The sequence below is a fragment of the Amblyomma maculatum genome, chromosome 1 (assembly GCF_055883805.1).
Source record: "Amblyomma maculatum isolate TAMU_Amacu chromosome 1, ASM5588380v1, whole genome shotgun sequence".
Classification (NCBI taxonomy): domain Eukaryota; kingdom Metazoa; phylum Arthropoda; class Arachnida; order Ixodida; family Ixodidae; genus Amblyomma; species Amblyomma maculatum.
Window position 1 is genome coordinate 173,769,548 of NC_139344.1, and position 27,336 is coordinate 173,796,883.

At 45.0% G+C, this 27,336-nt stretch overlaps 1 long non-coding RNA gene across 2 annotated transcripts in view; it reads left to right on the forward strand.

Annotated features, from left to right (window-relative positions):
• Positions 1 to 3,746: 3,746 nt before the first annotated feature.
• The window catches only part of LOC146204922 (uncharacterized), a 133,116-nt gene continuing 109,526 nt past the window's right edge, over positions 3,747 to 27,336 (forward strand). For both annotated transcript variants that reach the window (XR_014703053.1, XR_014703047.1), the window contains exon 1: positions 3,747 to 3,901. This is a non-coding gene — a long non-coding RNA (uncharacterized LOC146204922). The remainder of the gene's footprint in view (positions 3,902 to 27,336) is intronic.

A 27,336-nucleotide genomic window follows, 5' to 3' on the forward strand; every position in this document is an offset into this window, starting at 1 on the left:
TTTTTTATACCCTTCGTCCCAACGTGGCGGGCTTAGCTAGCCTCGGACTATCTGGCGGAACAGTTAGTCTTGGTGATCAGGGACCAGGATATGGTCGGCGCCTAATACTGCGTTGAAGTAAAATTACCTCTCTCTAAACGACTTTAATTTAAAACGAAATAAGGACGCCAATTATAAGTGCGTTCTCTGCTTAGCTGCTTAGAAGACATTCAGCATCGTCGCTTCATTAATAGTTTGCATTATACTGACGTTTGTATTGCGTAGTATAAGTTACTTCTTTAACATCACCTCGTTTATGTCAGCAGGCCGATCTGTACTGCAGTGTGAATGCTCGTGCGGGCATCGCTGTTTTCCGCGGGGTAAATTTTTTCCCATGTGCTTTTATTTGTTATTACCATTAGGTGCCCACCAACAGCCAAAGGCATAGCGGAGAGGTTAAATAAATATCATATCCGCGCAGTTTTGTACCCGACAATTTTTTCCACCTAACACTGGGTAGCAGTCAGCTCGAAAACTTGACCTCGACACGCGAGCTGCATTAGGAAACTATCGCCTCCGCGGGTCCTGAAAGAAAGAAAAGAGAACAAGGAAAAGAGGGAAAAGAATTAGGAGGAGGAGGAGGAGGAGGAGGAGGAGGAGGAGGAGGAGGAGGAGGAGGAGGAGGAGAAAGAGAATAACAAGAAAGAAAGAAAGAAAGAAAGAAAGAAAGAAAGAAAGAAAGAAAGAAAGAAAGAAAGAAAGAAAGAAAGAAAGAAAGAAAGAAAGAAAGAAAGAAAGAAAGAGAGGGAGGGAGGGAGGAAAGAAAACGGAGAGGGTCAGTGGGGGGAGGGCAGAGGATCAGTAGGGAAGGGGGGGGGGGACACTGCGCTTCTCTCAAATTGATAGGCTTATTCAGAAGCTTCAACGAATACACATAGACCCCAACTTCCACATAACCAGCCATGTGTCAAATTTTACACGGGAATCCATTATCATGCAGACTTAAATCGACTATCTAAATAACTTATCTCTCATCCGGAATCACTGTGTCCTCTCCCTTGTCATTGTTTTGCTAGCGCTTCAGGTATCTCGATAACAGACCTAAGGCCTTTTTGTCGGCCTAAGATGCACTGATTAGTTGCCTTGCGTCGTTTTTATTGCAAATGCATTACTAACCGCGTACTTGGATATCACCGGCGTAAGTACGGGAAACCTCTTGAGCAACCACATTTGACTTCGACGTTCAGGCTAAGCTTAACAGGCAGAGGCTTGGTAGCATAACTAATCATGCCTAATTAGGAGACCATGACAGCTTGGGCCTAATTAAAATTAAAGTACTTAGGACTAATTATAGTACAAATAATTACTATTACCAATACTTACTGCACCCCTGATTGCCCAGCGCCTAATTTAGAATTATTAGGCTAATTAAGACCAACTATGAGTAAAATTCTTAAGTCTAAGTATGTCTAATCACGTCTAGTGGTCCAATTGTGTCGTCAACAATGGTGATGTAATATGCCAATAAATTATAAATAAAGAGAGGCATATACTCCAGCTTGCTTCGCTTTTCCTTAAAGCAAAATCGATGCCAAACGGGACTTCTAAACCGTGTAAAATAAGAGTTGTAAGCGGGTTAAATAATGCTTCTGCATGTACAGCACATCCATGATTAGCAGAGCTCGACCCTCTGTCATGTTCTTGTTTCTTCTTGCTTCCCCTCATCTGCTTGCGTAGCATTTCACTAATGAAGTTCCTCGGACTCTCCTTACTTTGCACTCGTGTTGCTTCATCCGTGATCTCGCCGTCGTTGAGTGCGTGCTCGAAAGTGCTTACTAAGGCATCTGCCAACCAGATGAATGTCTTTGCGCTTATATTAAACTGTTGCCTCAAATGTAGCCCAGTCTTTTGATTAACGCTTTTGGCAAGGAGTGCAGACACGGATATAATAAATACATGAGTATACAAGGCCCCACTGATTATTAAGAGCGTGGTCTGCGCTGAAAGCATGTGAAGTGAAAATGTCAGCACGTCCCTTTCGGTTCTGCTCCGTTCTTTTCTTGAAGTGTCGCAAAAATGACGCGTGTTGTGATGCAGCATTAATTTTCTGAATAATGGGCTCTTTAGAAAAAATGAAGTCAGGGAAGGAATCTTGTGTAGGCATTTTCTAAACTAATATCAGCGAAGTTCGTTTCCAAAACATACGAATGATACCAAAGACGAATACTTATTTAATCCGTCCAAAAGCGTCCAAGAAAACGTCATGCAGAACTGAGAGGACCTGGTACAGAATTAGCACACAACTCCTTAGGACCTTAAAGAAGACTACCGTACAGATATTTTAAAGGAATGCAAAGCCGCGTTTCAGTAGATGGTTTTAATAATAATAATAAATTGATTCTCGCGTACTTGCAAACATCGGACATCGAGGCACGCTGCATTGCATGGGTCCAAGTGGATTTTATTTTTCACTTGGAAATCTGAAGCATGAGCTTACACCTAAGTACACAATCGTTTTCGCATTCCACGTCTGACAAAGAAAGATAGAAAGCAGCCAATATTGCGAAATACAGAGCCAACTGCTAGGTAGGTGTGAGAAGCTGTATTCCATCTCGGTCTCATTGATCAACCATGAGCCGTCTTGCGACAATCAGTACCTCCATGACTGGAATAGCGAAATGCAATATGCCCAACTCGGTTTTAAGTATAACATTCTATTCGAGAAGTTTTCGGTGCAGCGTCCACTAGTCGCGGACGCCTGTCGTGAGGATAGAGCAATGAGCGCAAGAATCAGGACGAGAACGGAAACCTAACTGAACATTGAGCTCACCGTGGCATACACCTCGCTCCCATGCGCCTGATTTATCGATTGGTTTAACTGTTCCATATCGCTATACCGCGATTACTAACTAAACCACCGGCTCTGTCGAAACATCGCATAATCTTCCCGTTGCTACGGGCTTGTCCTTCAACATCATCTAAAAGGTTCACTCAAGCCAGAAAAGAACCCACCTTTATCTCGTACGGTCAGGTTATTCGGCATGCTCAAGGATCCGCAGAAAAAGCATTTTTTCCGGTCGACAAACTTCATGAGCACAGCTGAAATGCTGAAAAAGCTTTTAGCTTTTTCGCAGCAGCTTACTTTAAAAGAAGCGACATATTATGGCCCTTCACACGGGTGTGACGCGTAACCTTTAAATATGCATTCTTTTTTTTTTTTTTGCTAAATTTCTTGAGCACACACTCCACCGTTGAAAAGGGTCTCTGAGTGCCTCTGTTTAAATTCCGTCCACCGTCCAAAATTACGTCATGGGTGTGAGCTATCGTCTTGCCATTTTGATACCTGTTCGTATCAAGTGGCCAGCTCAACGCGCAGGAGCACTCAGAGCGCAGAAAAATGGCCTCTCTTTACGACCCCGCTTAAAGCACGCGAATAGCATGTGGAGCAAAGCTTGCACGCACCGTTTTATGAGCCAGCATAAATGTCTATAGGCTGGGACACACGCGGAGACGCGCATATAAGATGCGGTAACCGAACGATACAGCAAGTCTACTTGGGAGGGCAGGAAGCTAAAGATAAAGAAAGAACAGGGATACACGAAGCAAGGAGTCGTAATAATGTGAGGCAAAACAAGCAGGCGCTCTAACCGATCTGCGCGTACTGAGGCAAAGCAGAAGCGATAAAGGAAGCTGCGCGGCAAGCTTGCGAGATACGAGGGCGTATAAAAGCAGGATGTCAAAGCTCCGAACGGTGTTGCCGTTGCTGGCGCAGGCCGGATATGGCTCTGCGCCCTGGTGTGTTCGCTAGCCTCTGTGTTTGTGTGTGTAACGAGAAGGAGACGCCCGTAAATCAGATCCTGCGTATACTTCGACAAGAAGGGGGGCGGACGTTGTTCGGGCCTATTCAACGCTCCGCAAGCAGGTATGCATCGCGGCGACTTGCCACTGCATGTGCGTTCCTCGGGCCTTTTCCTTGCGGTACTATAGGCTTCAAGAAAGAGTTGCAGGCTGCGACGCTAGGTGACACAAGTGCGCAGGTTTAGTCACGCGTCAAGCATCCTGCAACGGAAAGAAGGGAGAAACTGTGGGTTCCACTCGCGCTTCATAATCGCTGACATAACCATACCCATCTTACATTATTATGATGAAATCCATATACCTACCGTCCCTTGATATTTTCGCCATTTGGAAAAGTACATTTTCCAATAAACAAGAAATAGAAACCGGAATGACCGGAGCCCTTCTATGCTGCAGTTTAGGACGTCCACCTTTTCGATCTGGTGACATAAACAGCGCTCTTAAAACACCCAGAGGTGTTTACATGCGCATCGTGAACATAGTATCCACCTCTTCTGCGAGCTGCACACACAATCGTGAACGTCATTCACTTTAAATTCAATTTGTGAACGTCGTCCTGGTCGTGGCCATCGGCTGGTGCGCGCAAGGTTGCAAGATCGAATATTGACAGCGGCGAAAGGAATATGACGGAGGTGAAGAGCGAAAACACTCCTGAATTGTGCGATGTCCGTGAGCGTTCAGAAACCTCCACGGTCCGAAAATAATGCGGAGCCAGTAAATTCTTCATTTCTTCTCAGAATATTCCTCTATTGCTGAGTCTCTTCTACCCTTACTGCCGCTGTCAGACCAGCAGAGAAAAAATACGACAGTGCCCGACCTCCCAAAACGCAAGCACCATCGTGATTCTAGCAAAGAGTGCAGTCATGAGCGCTATGGCAGCACATTAATGTACAGTCAAAACTCGATTTAACGAAAGCCGACTTAACGAAGATATCCCGATTTTCCCTGAGACGCTCATATGTTACCATGCTCTGAGTAACTCGAAATAACGAAACTAATTTCGCTATCTGTCCCGATATAATGAACGTTTTGCAGAAAAATGAAGGTGAAATGTCTATTTTTGTCAATTTTATACAAAACGCCCAAGAATGTATAGACTGGGAGCCAACGGTAACATCGTGCAGCAACTACGTCTCGCTTTTGCCAAATGCGCGGTGCGAAACGCGAGTTATGTATATTTTAATTCACGAGATTTCGCCAGCGGTAGAAAGCCGGCCCGTCGACCCGGTGTCGGCAGCGGTTCCGCATGCCAACACCGGGATAAATTATGGTTGCCATTAATATACTGTGACGGTTTGCCGAAACATATGAGGGAAGAACGCACGAAACATCCGACAGATGTGGCTTAAAAACCGTAAGCAAGCAAAGATCAGCGACGTCTTTGCTTGTAAAGAAATTTAATCCCCTGGGACCCTTCTTGCCAAGGTAAAAGTTTCGTTGCTATACTTTTCATACGCGCTATCGGTGGCGATGGTTGCCCGGGCCGCAATTTTATTGTAGCAACATAGCATTGTGGAGAAGGGAGTATTGCATTTAAAGATGACGTAACAGTACAGCTTCCATGGGCCTTCGTTTAAGTTGACTGTTACGTACTTTCAAAACACGATTTCATTTTCAGTGCATTTAGGCTTCGCAAATATGATGGCGCAAAACTTCCTTGATGCCGCGACAGTATCATATTAGGTGGCCGAGAAATGCCTTCTTCGATTTAACGAAGTTCCCGATTAAACAAAATATTTCGCGGCTCCCCTTAAGTTTTTTAAATTGAGTTTTAACATATTGCGCATGGGAACGTCGAGAGGCCCGTCGTTTGAAATCCCCTCGAGAGACCGTTGGATGCAGTTCCACTCAGTATACCGTTCTTTTTGTTTTCTTTTTTTCGCAGGTCGTTATTTTAAATCCTATAGACACGCCGGTGTTGTTTGCGCAGGTAGCTTGTACAGCAAGGCGGACATTATGCACGGCATGAAATGATAAAACGATTAGTGATGAAACCATTGATTGATGAAAATTTATGGTGAAAAAAGTGACGAAAAGATTAATTAACTGACCTTTTTATTACTTTTGATTTCAAAGGTCAACATTAAATTCAGAACTTTAATATGGTCAACATATAAATTGAGTCCAGTTTTAAATTTTGCTTATAGGCGATGGATTTGGAGATATTTAACCTCAAAAAATACGCATTTTTAGCTCGTAAAGTTCTCTCCTCGCAATTCACATTTTTAAAATGGTGTCGCTAGGCGTAGTAATATCGTAGAATTCAAGTTAACTGCCTCTATACGACATAAAATAAACGGCTTTCATATTCGCTGTATTAGAAGTGCAAGCAGCGCCATTTTATAAATGTGCCTTGCTGGAAACCCACTTTCCGAGCTATAAAATTCGTTTATTTAACGCTGAATATTTCGAACTGCATCGCCGGTAAAGAAAATTTAAAAACGGAGCGCAAAATTTGTGTCGCCACGGCCTTAAATTTCTTAATTTAATGTAGGTCCTTGAAATCGAAAGTAAAAAAATAATAATAATTAGTTATCTTTAGTTAATTAATCGTTCCATAACTGACGCATATCACGTACTACACAATGTTCTCCTTGCTGCACAAACCACCTGCACATGTAAACCGCTCCCGCGTATCTTTCGCAGGATTTAAAAAAAAAAAAAAACAATCTGTAAAAGTTAAAAAAAAAAAAAAAACACCCGGTAGCACGCCTGCAACGGCGCGCGCTGGCGAAAACCGTAGTAAACTTTGTTCTTTCTAGAAATGCCAGTTCACTTCATTCGGCTGTTTTCTGACCTCCGCCTACGCTGGTATAACTTTCCTGAGAACGCGATAATTTTACAAAAACCTCTTTTTTTTTTTTTCTATTATATAGCTCGGGCTTTCCTAAAATACCTGGTAATTTTCATCTTGGGGACACTGGGAAACCTGACATGCATGACCTGAGACTGAGAGTATACTGACAAAATCACTCCATTGCATGCTCATCCTTCTATCTCTGTTAACTTTCATGGTTCGTATCTACGGTCACTGCCTGCCCAAGGCAGTTGATTGCGATTTCTTGCTTTCGACTCTAGTGCCTGTCGTAAGCTGTTCCCTTCTCAAAAACTTATACACCATACATTAGTTTTCTGTATACTAAATTTAAGCCCACATGTGGGCTTTGCATCTGAAGATCTCAATAGTACTTTGGGATCTGTCGCCGTAGTTACTTAGCAATGTTATGCGACCCGCAAATGAAATGTAGCTAAGGTATTCTTCATTACCTTTTCATCTCCAACCGTTACCAATTCCCATTCAACTCTGGCCTGGGGGCAGGGCGTAGAGCCCGACTTTTTTGAAAGCACGCGTCTTTTGGCCCGAGACAAAAACAAACTTATTGATCGACCGCCGAGGGCGATCGTGTCTTCGAAATTATAAAAAGTGATGGGGCTTATTACTAAGGACCCGCTACAAATCTCTAATTGCAACTACACGCCAGCGGTAGTCAAATTAACTGGTTATCAGAAATTATTTAACGATATTACTAATTCCCATTATCCACATGCTTTTTTTGATGCCCAGCAGTACTCGTGCAGTTGTGCCGCAGAAGCCGTCTTCGTATCACGAAAAGCCTATTTCTAAATATTGGCAGGTTGTTGCGTTGAAACACTTGGTGTACACCCCCCGAGTACCTTTCGTGGTCTGCTTGCCGTTTCAAAAACAACCTGACGGGATTTCGTATTTTACAGCGAGGCACAATCAGCGTTCGTGGGGCTTGTCCGTTCATTGCGGGTGGGACGTTCGTGCGCTGTTAGCGGAAATTGCAAACGGGAATATCGCCGCTACTTGGACAGCGCCGGACGTATGTTATCTTGTGTTTATGTCTTGTTTTTTTTCATGCTGCTACCTTCTTTGTCGCCGGGCACATCGGGGAACAGGCACTGATGAAAATGTTTTTTCTTATTATGAACTAGTGTGCGCCTGTAAAAGATGGGGAGGGTTTTAGCATGGCTTGAGCCTACATATACGAGCGAAAGTTCTATTAAGGATGGTTTTGAATGGTTTAGCAATGTTGTACACGGTTTTAATTAGGGGGTGCTCTAGCTTCGCCTTAATTAAGAGTAGAGGTGATATCGCCTTTTCACTCCGCTGTTTTTTTTTAATTATTTGTTTAGGTTGATTTTCGGGGAAAGGAAGACGCAGTACATGTCTTCACTGAAAGTCGTGTATTGATCTACTGCCGTATAATTTTGCTCCTTTCTCTTCAATAATGCTGCAGACAAAACACGCCTCTATAAAGAGAGAGCGGGGTAGCAACATTCCTATATACGAAAGCAAGTTGACTATTGTCTGCATAGGGAACACAAAAACTGTATTTTCATGTAATGTATGTTGCGCTCCGTAAGAGAAGATGTTTGCACAGCTTCTAAGAATTCACTTGAACAAAAAAATCATTTGTCAAAACTTCGGATATGCAGCGCTGTGTCACATGGGAGCTGATCTGACGACCATGAGTGGGGTTTTCTTCCACAAATGTCGTGCCAAACGTGATGACGACATATGTGTGGCTGTGGTCATGAATATGCTGCAAGTGTATCAAAAGGAATGCAGTAAGTAGGTGAGCGTGACCATGTGCTGTACCGTTATTGCGGCGAAGTAAAAAAGGCACTTCGAATTGCTCCTTTCGTACAATGAATAAGAATCGCGAGTCACGGCAAGAATTTTAATGGTTAGCAACGGCTGAACTAGATTCAGTTAAGACAGTAAATTGAGCATGTCAATGAAAAATAAAAAAGCGGGTAACACTTGTTTCTTGGGATAAATACTATGTATTCCTCAGTCTTACATGGAAGTTCACTGAAAAGGTCATACTGGTTAGCAATCCCTTATGTCCCTGTGTACAACTCTGTTTTATTCTTCAATATTCGTATTCCTCTCTGACTGTGCGAGGGATATATATTTACCCAACTGATTTCCCTCCATGTCTCTTTTATAGTAGTGGCTCTTGTTACTAAAGTGTGATGATTGAACAGCTTCAATACAAATGCTTTGACAACATCAATCTCTGCCTATACGAGTCACATTATACAAAATGAACAAAATCAGTCGAAACGATGGCGTACACATGGGTCCTTCTGCTGCTCCTGCGAAACGGGGTTGGGATCATGTCTGCCCGTGCTAATATTTGTGTAATAAGTGATTAACATTTGGAGTAGAGCATGGTGGTTAAGCTGCAAGGTTGACGAGTCCGTCAGGGTGATGCCATCTGCTACAGCTCCTGTCATGCAGTTAATTGACACAAGCAACACAAACAATACACTGTGCAAAGCCATGAGCATCCAGTGAAGGAGAAGGGGAATTCGACTGCTGCAGACGCCCAGTTCAGCGCCCTTCGCCGAAATAAAGCCGAAATAAAAGCCGCATATGATTAACGTGTCACGTGGCGGGACCGGTAGCCGACTAATCTCCCGAAAACAACAACCGGCGCACTCAATTGCAACTGCGACGCCCTCTTGTATTGCGCAACGAAAATCCCTCCACGCAACACAACTCACTCAGCGCCGCGTAACGTGCAACCAGCGAATGCACCTTACTCCTCCGCTACACATCCCAATTTTGCCTTCGCCCTCTCCTATCGCGCTCGATTCGTTTGCGGCTCTCTGCTTTCCGTTCACCGTGGCGGTAGCTTAGCTCGCACGTTGCGGGAGCGACAAAGGATTTTCCATGCCTGCCGCGCTGCTGGATCTCTTCATTTTGCGCGTGGAGCGGGCGAGCGGGAATGCACCGTACACGGAGAGGATCCGCTAAATCACGCACCGGCTACACGCCCCGCCATAAGAGTGGCTTCCCAGTCGTCATTTTCTTCTTTTGAGAGAGCGCGCGCCCTGCGCCTAATCCGCTAAGTTGGGATTCGCTCTTCGTCGAGTGTACACGTCGGGATCGATTAGACAAGTGGGGACAGCTTGATTAGGAGCCTGTCTTTATAAATAAGCATCACGGGAGAAGCCTAGTGAGAACCCGACTGCTAAGTCGTCCGCACGCTCCTACTTCAGAGCCCGTTCCGGACGTTGCCCTTTTTATTGTTATGTTTCATTGACTCTCGATCAAGACGTCGTGAATGTTCTCTTGCGATCCGCCCCGCCTCCTGCTGTCAACGGCAGATCAGACTGGCTGATGTCAAGGGTTGATGGTCAGATATGAACGTCAGTGCTACGTTGAACAATGGGGAATAAATACAACCAGAAAACGCAGTAGAACAATGCTGTTTGCAGAGTTCATCTCGGAACGCCTTGTGCAATATTGCAAATGGATGAAAAAAGTGAAGGCGACGCTGGCGGAATGAAAATTCAGCTCGCGGGAAGAGAGAATGACAATAAATTATGCCGTCTGCAGATTTTACAGTGCAGAAGTGCACTGATAGCTTCCTTTCACAAACGCGGGAAACGTTCAGCAGTAAATAATTGTTAGAAAATCTGAAGCTGCCCAATTATGTTAAATGACCGCGCGCGATTCAAACTAAAAACACGGTTGACACCTGCGCATCACATAAGAAAGCAACTTGAGGACAAAGATTGCAGGTGTGTGGCGAAGAGGAAATGACGTAAAAGAAAAGGCCTGTGTTCAATACACGAAAATTTGCCTAATATATGGTGCATTGTTCACTCGTTATTCATGTTTTGTGCAGAATTGATCGTATTCATTACGAGACAAACCAATGGTGCGCAGGTCATATTTTTACTTTGCATTAACGCAAAAAACATGATTTGTACCAAGGGTGCGGAACTTAACAACCTTGACACCTACTGTCGGTGTTCTTTGCTCAAAAGATGAAGCGCAGCTCTCCAAGTGCCAACACATACGTTATCACGTACACCTTCATGCGCACTTGCTGGGTTCGAGACGCAATATTCATACGTGAACGCACCTATTTCTTTGCGGAAGCCTCAGCGTTACGTCACTGTGTGGTATCAGTATTTGCAGGCCCGTCTAATAGTACAATTCCTAACGCTGTGTTTGGTGCTTCATAGCCTTAGATGCATATGTGGCCTGGAACTCAACACAATACAAAAGTACAACCAGGCAACTGAAAAGCAAACAAGGTAGTGGACCCAAAAATAACGAAACAAGAACCTCGAGCCAGTGAAACACCATTGCAAGTTCAGCCATAGCCTCCTATGGTTCAGCTTATACTTTCAACTGAAAGGCACGAATGCTGGTTTAGAAATGTTATTACCTCGCTTGTCCAATAAAGCGTTCGCGTTCTTAAATTGGTAAACCAGTTTCTCCTGTTCGCACTTTACTTGTCTTTTGATGATACTCACAGGTTCTACTCCGCCACCGAGTTCATTTTTGGCTACACTATATTGCGAGTAAACCAAGAGCAATATTCAACGTGCAAGTGCGGACAAAAGTGCGTAGTCACGATGTTGGTTTTAAAGTCTTTCACGCGTTGCATAGTTGAAGTCGCCAGTTATAGTATATACCCGCAGATAGTGGCGGTCTATAGGATGTTTCTTCATTTTAAATAAGGGAAGGTGCGATCCCACCTAAAGAAGAAGAATATCGTGCTTCGTCTACTTATGTACGCACCTGTGTGTATTACCGTGAAAGAGAATGAGTGAACAAGGAACACAGACGGCGTGCACCAAGGCGGCGGCCTTTTATTAGAGCATCCGCTTCACATTGGGGAAGTACCAGGTTCTGTCCCCAGTTGCGCCGGTTACCGATCGGTTTTCCCATGGGAACATGATTGCATCCGGCCTGGTCCTCGGCCCTTCTGAGATCAAATGCTCCGAAAAAAGGTCGCAAACCAAACTTTGTTTGGACAAGAACGTCGAGATAAGGTGCAGCAATCGTTTATGACAATCTCGAACCACACATAAACCGACTGCACGCGGCTACGAACTTTCCAGATAAACCTGGTGGGATCTGCTATCGTTAAAAAAGTGATAAACCAGCAGACCAGGGGCTTTGAGCGCGAATAAACAAATACTACAAAGCTTTGTGGCAATATGTTCCTGCTATTTTAACATTAGGTTTTGTTTATGGAGTTTAACGACCCAAGTGGCTCAGGCTATGAGAGACGCCGTAGTGGAGGGCTCCGGAAATTGCGATCATCTGGGGTTCTTTAACCTGCGCTGAAATCGCAAAGCACAAGGGAGCCCTGCCTTCATTTTGTCTACCATCGAAAAGCAGCCACCGCGGCCGGGATCCGATCCCGCGTCCTTGGGCTCAGTAGTCGAGTAACGTAACCACCGCGCCACCGCGGCGGAGCTTGAGTATAAATTTACTCTTCAATATCACGCTCACCTGCTTTTACCTAAAGGCACCATCACTAATCGTTTATGACAGTCTCGAACAACACATAACACAGTACGTGAATCGCACACGTTTGCAGAAGTTGTGCCTTTCAAAGTGCGAACATTTGCCCTTAAGGGCTGAGAAAACAACGCGGTACTAGAACTAGCCCTGCGTAACATGAATTCCGTCGAAAGGAATTAGGTCGAAAACGTGAGCACTTATATCGATGGTCGCTGCCACGGCTGGCAGTAAATAGCCTGGACTTCCATCGGGCTCCCATTAATCAAAACGGCTCCGATCGTTTACTCTGAGTTATATGAACGTTGTGAGGGCAGCTTTAACACTGTCATGTCTCAATTTCTTCTGTTTGTTAGACAGACCGGAGATTGCGGTCGCCAGATTCTCACAATGTAATGCATTATTCTGTCCTTCTTTGTTTATTCAATCAATCCGCATTGCGCCAGCATGTTGTTCATACTAGTAGAAGTATATTTACTTTTCTGAAAACCATTCATCATTTTATGAGCACGCACACGCACATTCATCTTGTCACGATTGTAGATAGGGGGGGGGGAGTGCAAAAACTTGAAAAGAAAATGTATCTTAGCCTCCTTACGAGGTTATGAATTGAAGCTCACGTCTCGGTTTGGCGCGAATTCATGCAATTTACGTTAAATTTCATTTTGCTTCTTTAGCCGCCATTAGTTTCAGTTGAATGCGCTTGCAATATGCAGCGAACTACCACGAGAAAATACGGCTCATCGTTAGAATCAACAATCGCAATGACCCTCCTCGCCGAATGCGACTCCGAAAAACTTTTTACGAGTATTTTTTTTTTTTTTTTTCACGCTGAAGTCACAGTACTTACTCTGTGCATGTCAATGAAACGTTCATTCGAATAATTGCCCAGAGCACAGCTTCGCGGCTATGAGAGTGCGTGTCGGTATTTCCGTGCCTTCTATGGCATGGCGTATCCGATATGTCACAATATTTGACACCAAACGTTCTGCAAAGGATAGCTGCACAAAAGTATACTGGCAAAAAGCACACTATGACGTCAGGTGCACATTTGTTCATCTAGAGTCAAAAGTGTACAAAGCATGAAGCGCTTTCTCACTGTATAGCGGCTGCATCCTTTTAATAAGAGCTGTGCCGTGCAGCTGGTGCAGTTGACAAAATGAGATTTCAAAGTTAATTTTTGAAGCGAAAGCTTCACTACGCCGTGTTAAGCCAAGGTCGCAGGAGCAGGCGGAGCCCACAACTGCGCATGCGCCGTTGCCATGACAACCGGTTGTATTGAGCCGCAGGTGTGCTCCACCGCTCCTCGTGCGTCGCCGCACATTACGTCTTTCCGAGCTGCGCACCTCACTGCGCATGCGCCGTGCGCTTTCCGCAGCGGAGAGAAGCCGCGGCACCTGCGCTCGCTTATTAGATGCGCAATAGCTAAAGAACACACTGATGTGTAAATAGAGTGCTTTGCCACGTGTAACCATGAGTAATGAAACTTTCGCTTACGCACTAGGTTTAATCGAACTTAATCATCAGCCTTTTTTTTGTCCTATGATTTCTTGGCCACTGCTTTGATCGAAGGTCATTCCCGCCACTATTAAGGCGAAAACATGAGTGGTGTCCACTGAAACTGTGCACGAGATATGAGTCCGCGAGATTCCGGGGAATATCGGTGAGATTCTGGAGTATAGTGACCGACAGTTATAGTCAGTGATGAAAGAGAAAGCGCACCGCCTTAGTGGCGCCGCGGTTAGGGTGCTCGACTACTGCGCCCAAGTACGCGGGATCGCGGGCTCATCGGCGGTCGCTTTTCGATGCAGGCGAAAAGCTAGACGCTCGTGTGCTGTGCGATGTCAGTGCATATTAAAGGACCCCAGGTGGTCGAAATTTTCGGAGCCCTCCACTACGGAGTGTTTCCTACACTGAGTTGCATTGACACATTAAACCTCATACATCAAACCAGAGAAAGAGAGAGGCTCTCTCTTTACACTTTCTCTCGAGAGAGCTCTTGCTCACAAAGAAATAGAGCGAGAAAGAGAGGAAGGGGGTCACTGTAGAGAGAGACTCTCCCTCTCTCTTTACTCGTTTTCTACTCTTTCCCTCTCTTCTCTTATCTCTCTCTCTCTCCATATCTCTCTCTCTCTGCAGAGAGAGATAATATAGAGAGGGGAATAGACTCTTCGTTGAGAGAGAGAAGAGGCTCTCTCTCTCTTTCTAGAGAGAAAGCGACTCTCTTCTTCTCTCTCATTCTCTCTTTCTAGAAATCAGGGGCGTTCCGAGGATCGCAGCAGGGCGGTCAAAATGGTGGGCGCGCAATCTAGGCCCCCGGACAATAGTGTTTGTCTCCTGATCACTACTTCTTTCGAAGTCTGGATAGTGCTGCATTCGCTGCCTGCTCACATAGTTACCGTGAAATTACGATGAGAGCGGCTGAACTCCCATGCTTAAATTGAGGATTCGTTCGCTGCGGTGTAGTACTCCCGCTTCCTTGAGTTGCTGGTGGTCAATCCCTCATTGTCCTGCACTTCTTGTGCATGTGGACGTAAGCCTGGCCGCTTTTTATTGATCTGTGTTTTTTAAATCGTCACATATGTAAAAACCTTAACTACAACACAAATCGTAAATGTTTACGGCAAGTTGAAATGCCAGACTCCCTCTTACATGGGCATTTTCTACCGGGTACGAGGAACGAAGGCTAAACAAGGCGCTTTCCTATTTCAACGGGCTCGCGTACGTCGTCCCGCGCATTCCTTGCGGCGCGAATTTTCTCTCTTCGACTTCAGTCGCAGTGAAGTGCTTTTGACAGCCGCCTTTGTATTCTGGTTGCGCGAAAACTGCAAATGCGTGTTTGCATAAATACGCGTCTGCCGGTATACTGTCAACGACACGACCTCCAAACACTGGCTTTCTGATAATACAACGCAATTTCCCTACGAGATTGAGTTTCGGCAATTCAAGTGGTAAAACTGTGCGACAAGGAATGTGCGTAAATTTCAAAGCATTATATTTACTTCAAACGAATTCCTCGCTTTCTCGCAACACGGATGCACCCAACGCCCTCGTTTGCATTACCACTTTTCCTATACCACTGTACGGCATGGTAATGTATATGGTATGGTATGATATGGAACAGTAGGTTGTGGTGCGGTACGGTATGGTATGGCACGGTACGGTACGTACAGTACGGTATGACATGGTATGACATGGTATGACATGGTATGACATAGTATGGTATGGTATTGTACGGTATGGTATGGTATGGTATGGTATGGTATGGTATGGTATGGTATGGTATGGTATGGTATGGTATGGTATGTGTGCGTAATAAATCTTCAGTTGAAAGTCCTAGCCCGAATTGTTGTGTTTGTTCCATCTTCGTCCTTTTCGCGCTGTTTGGGTGTGGTATAGTCCGGTACGGTACTGTACGGTACAGTATGGTATGGTATGGTGTGGTATGGTATGGTATGGCATGGCATGGTATGGCATGGTATGGTATGGTATGGTATGGTATGGTATGGTATGGTATGGTATGGTATGGTATGGTATGGTATGGTATGGTATGGTATGGTATGGTATGGTATGCGTGATTTAACGTCCCAAAGCTTCTTATTATCATGAGGGCACTGTCGCGGAAGGCTCTGGAAAATGTTCAGCCACATATATGGTCCTATATAATATGCACTGACCTCGCACAACATATGAGTTTCTCTTTTTTTTTTTTTTTTTTTTTCTCTCTATCTAAATGCTTCACTTAAGGTCGGGGGTTGGATCCGGCATCCTTCGGTTCAACAGCGAAAACGAAAGCGAATGGGCCACAGCATTGGGTTCATTATATTCGTATTTTTTTTTATATCTCTTTTAATGTAGCGCGACAATATTAGTTATGGTGTAGCTCTGGTTAACCCTAGTTGAATTTCGATAGCAACGGCGGAAGCTTCTTTTGTGCTGCTACATTATTCCCTATCAAGCCCTATCAGTGTAAGGTGCTACATTGTTGGGGACACTTAAGCTCATCCTTTAAGAGTATGACGCGAGAGCGTAAGTTACTGCAGTCTTCATCTTCTTCTGCTGCTGCTCCTCCTCCTCCTCGGCTGTTCAAGGTCAAGCGTGGCCTCCGCCAGGACAACGCGACGGCTCGAAACCTGGTGCAGTATTGCTATCGCAATAAAAACCAGATGTGTTCCTTACTATATCAATCGGCCTGCAGGAGCAGCTAATCGCCACTTCAAATCACTGCTGGCCACCTGGTGAAAAGACCGAAAAGCCTCTCATGTGGATGTGACATAGTAATGCACGTTGATTTTCCGTTTCCCCGTGCGCTGACACACGAATCTCTGTTCTCGACTCATTGTGACGCCGTTGCGTGAAGGGAGAAAAAAAAAAGGTTAAAGAGCATTGCGCTGCTTTCCATTCTATGCGACTTCTCACTGGGATGTCCTCAAAGCATAATTCGCTTTTTTCCCTAGGAAATGAATAAAAAGAACTGAGCGACGGAAAAAACGTGACCGTGATTTGTTAAAATCATGTCATGCGGGACTCCTTTTCTGCCCGGTTATCAGCATCATAACTCGGAGTCGCTGGTTTAATTTGTGATGGTTGTTCTGTGATTGTGGATTCGTGCTGTAGGCGCATCGTCATTGACAACTAAGCTTGCCTTCTGGGTTTTCGTTAATATCACCGGTTGTTTTCGCACTGCTATAATAGACGCTTGGCCTCATCGAATAGCTAACCGCTCAGTGACTCTTGAACAGCTGACAATGCCTCGTTCAGCATGCAGGTAAGCCAAAGCGGCAGTGTGCGTAGGATTGGACCAGCGTCACTGTGAGCAAGCAGGGGATGAGCCGATCTGAGGAGAAGATGGAAATAGGGCATTTCGAGCTAATGTGGCTAGTGCAAACTTTTGCTTGGTTTATTTTGTCAACCTACTCGAACCGTTCCCCTGCCCACCTCCTGACTAAATGAGCTCTTATTTGGAACCTGCAAGTGTAAGTTTCAAAATGTCGATGTATTTCTATGCTGCCGGGCTTACGTAAGAGTGACAATACATAGCTGTCAGTCAGCAGACATAGACAAAGACGACGAATCGGTCTCGTAAGGCCCATTGATTCATGTAAATATCTACCAGCGCAAAATGACTCCCACGCGCGTTTCCCTCAACGAGCTTTCATTCACATTCCTTTGCTGTTTGCCTTATTTTCAAGACAAAATGCAAAGGTGGCGACGCTGCAAATCTTAAGCAGTTTTTCTTCTACATTGTTCTAGATTTCGTTTTCATACTGACTGCGTTCCCTTTGCGTCTTCGAAGTGTATTTTTATTTGATATTGGAATATGGGGCTAAAGTTGAAAGGCCAGATCGCCTGCCGTTATTTAACGTGGAGTCACATAGCACAATAGACGGGCGCCTTGCGTTTTGCAGCGCAACGTGGCCACCGAGGACAGGGTTGCACCCGCGTCCTCTGTATCATCAGTCGAGCTCCATAACCTCTGAGTTACGGCCACGGGGTTTAATTGTAATTGTTATTCCTTTTTCTGTCACTTTCTGCGTAGAATTCACGTCGGCGGAGGCATCTGGAAAGTCGAAGGGAGGTGACGGGATGTGGGTAGGGCCTTCTGTAGGGCAGGGGGGAGGGGGTGAGCTATTTGACGGTGGAGGGGTGCGTGTTGTGTGGAGACCTTCTAGGAAGTTGAGATGGGTAGTTCGTGGGATATGAGGGGAATACTCGGAGGTAGAGATGGGTGGAGGGGGGCAGAAGTGCGTGGGTAGTACATGGAGGCCTCATGAATGATGACGGCGGCGGCGCGTGATTCCGTTCTCTCAACGGTAAGATCCTCTGAGCCACGCCACCTGGCTACATATAGCGGAAATATTGTCAAAACGAATAACAGCACCTTTAACGCCCGCCATTCCCGTCCCTTTTGGGGCGCAATGGATTAACACAACTTATCACAGCACTTAAACATCTGTTCATATCATATGAGTGTAATGTTTTCTGAAATTTTTTACAATTAACAGCATTCAAATAAATTGCTACCATCTTTCCTGGAGTGTGTCTACCTTTCGGTTGCATTATGTGATGTTTTTTTATTCTTAATAGCCGCAAAACCAGCCGTGAACAGAGCCAGAACGTGACGGTATGGCAACGGTTGGACTGTGCATTTACCTTCACCGTAATCATTTCCTGCCTTCAGTGAGTGTATGTCACCTTTAGATTGTGTTAAGAGACACCTCTCAGTAACAGTCGCCTTTTAACTCGCTCAGAGACAACCAGTAAGGAAAATGAAATTGCGGAACCCTACCGTTGAGAGAACGGAATTACGCGACGGCGACAGGTTGCACCTGACGGGAAGATGCGGCCAAAGTGAGGGTAGTATTGCTAACGCATTAATTCTATATTAACGGTTGCTTGTTCCACGGAACACTCGGTGATTAACGCCGACGCGGGCGCCTTGAAGGTATAGTATAAAATGGAGTTTAAGGAATTATGTATTTCAATAAAGAGCATCCATCTATTCATCCATCCATAATAAGGACGTAATTACTCATTGACATCCACCCAAGCGCAGTCATATACGGCTACAAAAGAGAGCTATACAGCGTCCTCAGAAATTTTGTAGTTAAAGAAAACTTCGTCCTTGCCCGGGGATCGAACTGGGACCACCGCCTTTTCGGGACAGTCGTTATATACCAACTGAGCTAACCAGGATGATCAGCTGATCAGATGGCAGGGTGAGAGCGAACTGATCAATAACTCGAAGTGGGAACGGGGTTGATCGAATGTTTTAGGAGAATCTCCTAAGGTGGAGTAGATTCGTAACACCGTTCCCATTTCGAGTTATTGATCCATTCGCTCTCGCCTTGCCATCTGTTCTGCTGACCGTCCTGGTTAGCTCAGTTGGTAGAGCGACTGCCCCGGAAAGGCGGTGGTCCCGGGTTCGGTCCCGGGCAAGCACGAATTCTTTTTTAACTACAAACTTTCTGAGGAAGCTGTATAGCTTTCCTGTGTAGCCACATGGCTGTGCTTGGGTGGATTTCAATGAGTAATTACTCCTATATTACATTCTACTCTACCCTGGGGGATTCCCCTATATATTCGATCATTCATCCAACCATCCTCCCACCCACCCACCCATTCATCCACCTATGCATCCATCCATCCATCCGCGTGCACGAACCCACCTGTCTGTCTGTCTGTCTGTCTGTCTGTCTGTCTGTCTGTCTGTCTGTCTGTCTGTCTGTCTGTCTGTCTGTCTGTCTGTCTGTCTGTCTGTCTGTCTGTCTGTCTGTCTGTCTGTCTGTCTGCATGCATCTCTCTCTCTCTCTCTCTCTCTCTCTCTCTCTCTCTCTCAAATGAACTGTATTTTACAGGAAACGCAATCAGTTTACCGTTGCTCATGCCATCATTTTATGCTCCTCTAATGAGGCAACCGTAGGCAGGTGCTAAGAAATTTATCGTTTCACAAACCAAACGGTTGAGAAAAGCAAAAAAAAAAATCTATGCGTAGTCAGTTCGGTAAAATGTCCAAAGCTACTTGCTTTTAACAACGAATAAGTACAGCACACCGTTGTGTCCACCTTTCGAACAGCTAGGTAAACGTGTGCACCGGCCTCCCCACCACGTTGGGCTTTATGAAGGCGTACTTATCCTTGAGCGAGATCTAATGCGTGGCCCACGCTGTAGTCCGACCGTCTCCACGCACAGGGTGATGACCCCGGACTGGCCATCCGTGCTATTCGTTGTAATTAGGGTGAAAAGGTGGACCGCTCCTCTCATCTTTTGAAAAAGTTCCCCACTTTCATACCACAAAGTCGAGAAACCTTAGCCACATATCAAGGGAAAGAGCCGCCGCGGACTCGGATTGAACTGCCATATATATTTGTGCTGAGCAATGTTGAGACATGCAACTTTTTCCTGATGTATCATGCAAAAGAGACCACATTGGGGAGCTCAGCAACTTTCTTAGGAAACTTGCAACGTATATCGTTTTGCAACAAATGCCTTGTTTATGCAAGGCGGCTGGGATAGAAAGCGCAAGCCTTTAAAGCTTCACTCACAGTATTGCGACCGTGATTTAATGCATACAATGTGATCCAAGGTGAAGGTAAGGGGTGGCTCCTTCAATAAGCTGTCTTTACATTCGATGAGTATCTTCTTACCAGCAGTCTCGTTGCTGATGGAGTCAGTTAGACACGACAGGCTACATCTGCGCATGGTGCCGAAAACTCACACGCAAGAAAGGAAAAAAAGAATAAAAAGGGAAAGGATCTGCATGCGGGGGCATAACAAGTAGAGCGGCGGGAGTGACGGTGGCGTAGGCGAGAGGGTGCACACACAGACGTGCCGGATATGCGTCAGACCCATTAGTGCTCCTTTGTTGCACGGCTACGGAGTTCCACCCGCCTCGGAGCTAACTGGGAAATGAGATGCATTTGCTAGCGCTTACGTGGGGAAGGGCTCCGTCGTGTATGCACTTTTGAGGGCGGCGTCTTGACGCCCTGCGGCCAAGTCCGGGTGCGTGCGGAGGAAGCTACGCATAATCTGTAACCACCTGTGCGCGTTTCAGCCGGGTGACAAGTGCGCGTGCAACAAATCGCTCAATGCTCCGCTCATTGACAAAGACTCGAGAAATTGTTTTTTATTTTTTACTCTCTGGACTGAGATTTTCGTAGATATTCATTACGATCGCAAGGATGTTGTTTCGTTTCCGAAGTTTTTGGAGCGCCTTGACAAAAATGCCCACACAAGCATGCCACCTGTCCACTTGAGTTTGTATCACGTTCAATAATTATGTCAGTAATCAAGACATGTGATAGTGTGATTACAATTTCCTTAAGCTGAAAACGATAAGCCTCCCAGGAAAGAGCGAGCATAGACGTAGCCCTTGAGAAAGTGCGACTGATCGTTGGCTGATGAAAATTACTAGAATGTATAATTCCTGCCTGAATATCCAGACCGCCGGCTGAAGCTGGCGAATAATTGCACTCTGTGTCATAACTTTTAAACTGTGCGCTAGGAAATGAAGTGGTTGCATGTCTGTGAGGGGCACTATAGCGGAGAACTCGGGAAGTTTCGATAAGCTAGGATTCTTTCACGTACACTGACATGGTATACTACAAAGTACAGGGGTACAGTCTTTGTCAAAAGTGTAGCGCGCAGGGGGGGGGGGGTTCTTTTGAGCAGCTGCGTGTGGCTGGTAAAGCATTCCCAGTGTTCCATGTCTGCTGAAGGTAAGAATATTTTCTGCCCTACGCTCTCCAATAGGAAGGACATCTACGAATGCACGTATGCTAAAGGGGCGTCACTACACAGCTTAGGAGCAGAGCCCTTGGGCTCTACATTTTCGACAAAGACTGTACCTTGCTTTTCGCCTACATCGGAACGAAACGCGGCCGCCACGGCCGGGATCGAACTTGCGTCCTTAGGTTCAGCAGCCGAAAGCCGTAACTTCTGAGCCAGAGAGGCGGGTTGGAGAGTAAGTGATTAATGGTACCGATTTTCACAGGAAAAAGATTCTCCATCGGCACGAACCCCGTGATTCTCCATCGGCACGAGCCCATCGATCACACACTGTTCCAAAGTGCGAACGGCAGCAACAAAACTGGGGAATATTAGCAGGAGCGAGGTGCAGGTTGCTTGCGAAGACCAGAAAATTTATGATTGAATATAGACTTCGTTGCATTTTTCAGATATCTTGACTGCAGCACTCCCAGAAAGATTCCGCTGCTCGAGTTAAGAAATAGTTTGTTCGTAAGTACAAAAATGTACTTTTTCGGAAGCGTACGGCTCGATGCTCCGATGAAGTGCATACTTCAGACATTAATTGCGCGGTGAAGATCACATAGATAGAATGTCCTTTCATTATCGCTGGTCCCTAACGGCTATACATTCCATCTTCCCAGGATGGGACGGGAGCATTGAGATGCTTTGCTACTCGCGCAATAGCTTTGAGAGCAGGTTCGCTGAAAACCCCGAGGATAAAAGAAAATTCTCGGCGCGGTCCAGGTGTCCACAGAGCATGTGTGACTAATATTGCGCCTTTCCTTTCCTGTGAACCATTTTTATTATTATTATTATTATTATTATTATTATTATTATTATTATTATTATTATTATTATTATTAGTAGTAGTAGTAGTAGTAGTAGTAGTAGTAGTAGTAGTAGTAGTAGTAGTAGTAGTAGTAGTAGTAGTAGTAGTAGTAGTAGTAGTAGTAGCGGAAGAAAATTCTTTGAATCGTCAATGCAGTGATACGTCACAGGTCCTGACACCATTCACGCACTATTGCGAAGTGCGTCCTAATAAACAATGGCGGTCTTGAGGGAATAACAAGTGGTCGAGCGGGAATCTAATCACTGTTATTTCAGCTGCAAGCTGGGAGCACTGGCTCTGTACCACTGAGTAGCATTTCCTTCTTTTTTTATAGGAACGGTATTTGGTACAGTGAAAGAAATGTACAGCAGCTGTTTAGTTATAAAGCCTTCAATAGGCGATATTAAAATCATCCCGACAGCAGACACTTAAGGCAACACATCGTTCGTTCAGTGCGGTAGCATAAAGGCCCTATGCACATCCTCTCGTGCCTTAGTGGTAAGCAACGACATATTACATTGCAGCAACTCTTAACTGGAATTAAGACTAGTAATTTGTATTGCTAATAAATACTGCTAAGTGGCACTACTACTTATCGCTAATATTTAGCACTACTACTTAGCTCTGCTACTTAACCCAATTACTTAATTAGCAATGTTATTTATCGCTGCTATAATTAACACCATTACTTAGCAACAGCGTATAACGTCCATACAGCAAACTAGAGCGTGAACTTAGGATGAGGCTTAAGCATTTCATAAATATCTCAAAAGCGGCGGTAGATTTCAGACCTGTACGCCTTTCAGGACACTAGTACATGCAGATTCACGATGCGATCAGCAACAATTTACAGCACATGCCGTAACGCATATATATATGTAAATACATATATGATATATACGTATATATATATATTACGGGCAACCAACAAACCACAACACATCAACTATGCATGCGCATTCATGCGGTGCATATATGACTTCCTTATTATATTTCTCTATTTATTATTTTTATGGTCTAAGAGGCAGGCCATTGAGGAGGGCACGGCTCATTTGAAACTGTCGGGACTTAATGTGGTCCGAAACTTCGATGAAGGTGCATTTTTATATGCTAAGCCATTTCTAGGCTCATGGGTAGCGCGTACTGGATGTGTGACCACGAGATGTGTAATAACGAGATATGCGTATGAGATAATAACAATATGAACGACGACTACTAACGATAACCAGGCAATTAACAGAGGATCATTAATGATAATGAGATAAGTCATAGGAACGTTGTATACAGGTTACTAGATAAAGATGGTCAAGATCGTCATGATAATAATAATGCGATAAGATAGATAACAATTATAGCGTAAGTCAACGTGAGTTTAGGTCGACATTGGCGGTAATCATATGAGGTTATCACAATAGAGAGTAACTGATAAAAATTCGATAGTTGATGACATTGATAGGTGGTGATAGTGATGGTAATGCTAGTGATGTCGTCATCAACAGATCACGTGACACGAACGTGTCTAGACAAAAATTTGTCAACCATGAGTTGATGGCGCTATTGCTATTTGCGACAAACGTGTCTGGAACAGAGGTTGTGGACGTCGGAAAATAACGGAACTAAGCAGTGAACGCGTAATGCTTTCGCATTTCCGCAGGTAAGGAGGCTTGGGTGCACCCCTGTCATTTTTGCATTTCGTTGCCGTCTGAATAAGTTCAGTACGGTCGTATTCTGCGACCTCGTCGTCAGCAGCCGGATGACATAGCTACGGAGCCATTATGCACTATCACGAAGCCGTATCAAATAGAAAAACACTTTTAATTTGCCAGCGGATCCAGCATTTATCTTTCAAGTCTTGCAGTAGCATCAGTTCAGTTCAGTCGTTCAGTCGTGTCCGACTTTTCGTGACCTTATGGACCATATCACGCCACGCTTTCCTGTCTCTCACTATCTTCCTAACATCACATAACTTCATCTGCAGCGCCTCGAGGATGCCATCTAACCATCACGTTCGCTGCCTACCCCTTCTCCGGTGACCCCCAACCTTTCCCAATATGAAATCTTTCTCCAGCGACTCCTCTCTTCTCATCAAATGACCAAAGTAGCTGAGCTTTAACTTTATAATTTGACCCTCCAATGAGCTGTCAGGGTTTATGGTCGACAATATCGACTGATTTGATCTTCTGGCAGTCCAAGGAACTCTCAAGAGTCTTCGCCAGCACCACAATTCAAACGCGTCAATTCTTCGGCGGTCAGCCTTCTTCACAGTACAACTCTCGCATCCATACATCACAACTGGAAATACCATAGCACGAGTTATACGGATCTTGGTTGGCAGACTAATGTCTCTGCTCTTTACTAGGCGGTCAAGGCTGGCCATGGCTCTCTTTCCCAGAAGTAGGCGTCTCCTAATTTCATGGCTGCAGTCTCCTTCCGGGGTTATCTTGGAGCCCAAGTAGAGAAAATCTGTCACAGCTTCAACTTCTTGTGTCTTGATGCTCCAGGACTTGATGGGGCCAGACGCCATGATCTTTGTCTTTTTAATGTTCAGTTTAAGCCCAAACTTCTCACTCTCTTCTTGTACGCGCATCAGAAGTCTCTCGAGTTCCACTTCACTTTCTGCCATTAAAGTGGTATCATCCGCATATCTAAGGTTGTTGATACGTTTTCCAGCAATGCTCACTCCAGCTGAAGACTCGTCCAGATCGGCCTTCCTTATGATGCACTCTGCATATAGGTTAAATAGGCAGGGCGACAGTATGCAGCCTTGCGTCACTCCTTTCTCAATCGGAAACCAATCAGTAAGACCATGCCCAGTTCTGACTGTGGCCTCTTTCCCTTCATACAGGTTCCTGAGGAGACAGATGAGGTGAATTGGAACTCCCATCTCTTGGAGAACTTGCCACAATCTGCTATGATCTACGCAGTCAAACGCTTTGGCATAATCAATAAAGCAGAAGTAGATGGGTTTCTGGAACTCTCTTGCTTTTTCCATGATCCAGCGAAGGTTGGCAATTTGGTCTCTAGTTCCTCTGCCCTTGCGAAACCCAGCTTGCACGTCCGGAAGCTCCCGATCCACATACTGCTGCAGCCTACCTAGGAGGATTTTCAACATCACCTTCCTAGCATGCGGAATAAGCGCGATCGTGTGGTAGTTGGAACAATCTTTGGCACTGCCTTTCTTTGAAATAGGGATGTAAACTGACCTCCTCCAATCCTGTGGCCACTGCAGGGTTGTCCAAATTTGCTGACATAATGTATACAGAACGTTAACAGCGTCGTCATGGTTGAGGTTTGGAAGCGACTCAGCTTGAATGCCATCAATTCCGCTAGCTTTGTTCTTAGCCAGGCTGGCTAAGGCCCATTCAACTTCTCTCTTCAGGATGCCCGGCTCGAGATCAGTAATCACAGCCGTCTTATGTTGGGTTTTCACATCCGGGTCCTTCTTGTACAGTTCTCCTGTGTATTCCTGCCACCTCTTCTTTATCTCTGAGGCTTCCGTGAGGTCCCTGCCTCGTTTGTCCTTTATCACGCCCAGCTTAGCACAGAAGCTTTCTTTGATATCTTTTATTGTCTTATACAGAGCTCTTGTGTTCCTCAATTGGCTGTTGTCCTCAACTGCTTGGCACTGTATGTTCAGGAAGGCATTCTTATCTCTCCTTGCTATTTTCTGAAAATCCGCATTGAGAGCCTTGTCTCTTTCTTTTTCCCCTATAACTTTTGCCATCCTCCTTTCCTGAGCTATTTGCAAAGCCTCTTCAGATAACCAGTTTGCTTTCTTGCATTTCTTTTGCTTTGGAACTACCTTAGTAGCAACTTCTTGTATTATATCACGCACATCAGTCCACATCTCTTCAGGCTCTCTGTCTTCTAGATCTAATTCTTGAAGTCGATTCTTGAAATAACACGCCATAAAGCCACGCAGGGTAGTGGCAGCAGTGACGTGCACTCGAAATATGGAAAGGTACGCCGATATTAAATAAAGGTGAAGTGTTGCGCGTGCGACCCGAGCAAAGCAAAATAAAAGAAAGAGAAGCTCATACGAGCCCGGAAATGTAACCTTTCGATGCGTAGCAAAATTATACATCTATATTTTGTTCTGTGCTCTAATCGAGTAGCTAAGAATGGCATAGAAAAACCATAATACGCGTTTTTAAATAATTATGAAACGACTGTAAAACATTGTAAGATACATTTAGAAACGCAATTAGAAATGTTCTAAGCTTCCAATGCGCAGTAAAAATTAAGATTCTGAAGTTTGTCTTGAGCCCACAATAAATAAATCAGACTACGATATGCTCGTACAAGACCAATGGAGAGCGCATTTGAAAATTAATAGCCAGTAACTAGAAGCCTGTCGGGGGAAGACATGCGGATATATTGTTTCTTGTTGGTATGCACAATTTACGTTCAAAAAATTAAGTTTACAACACTTTCCCAAAAAATCTCCAAAATTCCTGGGAACGAAGGCGTTTCATCGGAATTTATTGGTACCTGCGTGCGGCCACCGAGGCTGCAGGTATATGGGATAAAAAGAACCGTGGCTTAGCCGGAAAGACTTTCTCTTTCTTCGTATTTGAAGGACAGGGGTATTGAGCCGAATGCGCTTAGAGTAGTAATGAACATATGCCTCCAGTTATTTACTCAGCAGAGGGGCCTGTTATGGGGGCATACCCTGACGATACCCTGAGGAGCCTTCGTGGACAACGATTGGAGAGGCTGAACACGGGTGGTGCCTTTGGCCCGATTTATCCAAGTAGTCGCAGCGCATGTGGAGAGGACCGCACGCTTCTGCGATATACGAGAATGACCGTCTTTAACTGCACAACTTCTGAGTGTTGGTTATAGTATACATAGCCTAACGGCAAGTTTTCCTGCATATGACTCGAATTTGCCAACATTTTTCTTTTTTTCATTTATACCGTTTTCCTTGGATTGTTGAAACTTTTCATTTCACCACGCTTCCAGATCTGCTTAGCTTTGGCTAGTCTTAAACGTATTCGGGTCGCTTTGAGTCATCACCCAGTGGGTGATTTTAGAGAACGTAGTTCTATATGCGGACCAATGCTGCGTTGAGCACGGTCGTCCTGCTAGCGTTGTGGAGCCGTGTTAGGTCCGGCCA